The sequence below is a fragment of the Solanum stenotomum genome, chromosome 11 (genome assembly GCF_019186545.1).
Source record: "Solanum stenotomum isolate F172 chromosome 11, ASM1918654v1, whole genome shotgun sequence".
NCBI classification, from domain to species: domain Eukaryota; kingdom Viridiplantae; phylum Streptophyta; class Magnoliopsida; order Solanales; family Solanaceae; genus Solanum; species Solanum stenotomum.
This window is the reverse complement of record NC_064292.1, coordinates 47,367,187-47,367,587: the sequence shown is the minus strand read 5'-3', so window position 1 is coordinate 47,367,587 and position 401 is coordinate 47,367,187.

Here is a 401-nt window from a genome sequence, read left to right as displayed (position 1 = left end):
TGTCGGTTGGTCCAAATGGGAAAATCGTCCCATTTTCATGGTCAAATGATCCTCCGAGTAGGTAAACCCCCCATTTTGCCAACTTTCGTGTGCGATAGTCAATGGATCTTTTGGTGATCCATATTTTGGACGTCATTTTTGCAAAAAATTTCATAGACATGTGTCAAGACATTAGTTTTGGAGCCGGTTGGTCCCGATGGGTAAACCTGTCCATTTTCAAGTTCAAACGATCATCGGAGCGAATAAAGCCCCCGTTTTGCCCATTTTTGTGTGCTAGTCCATGGATCTTTTGGTCATCTAGGTTTTCAACGTCAATTTTGCCAAAAAAATTTGTGGACGTCCGTCAAGACATTAGATATGGAGTTGGTTTGTCCAAACGGGAAAACCGGCCCATTTTCATG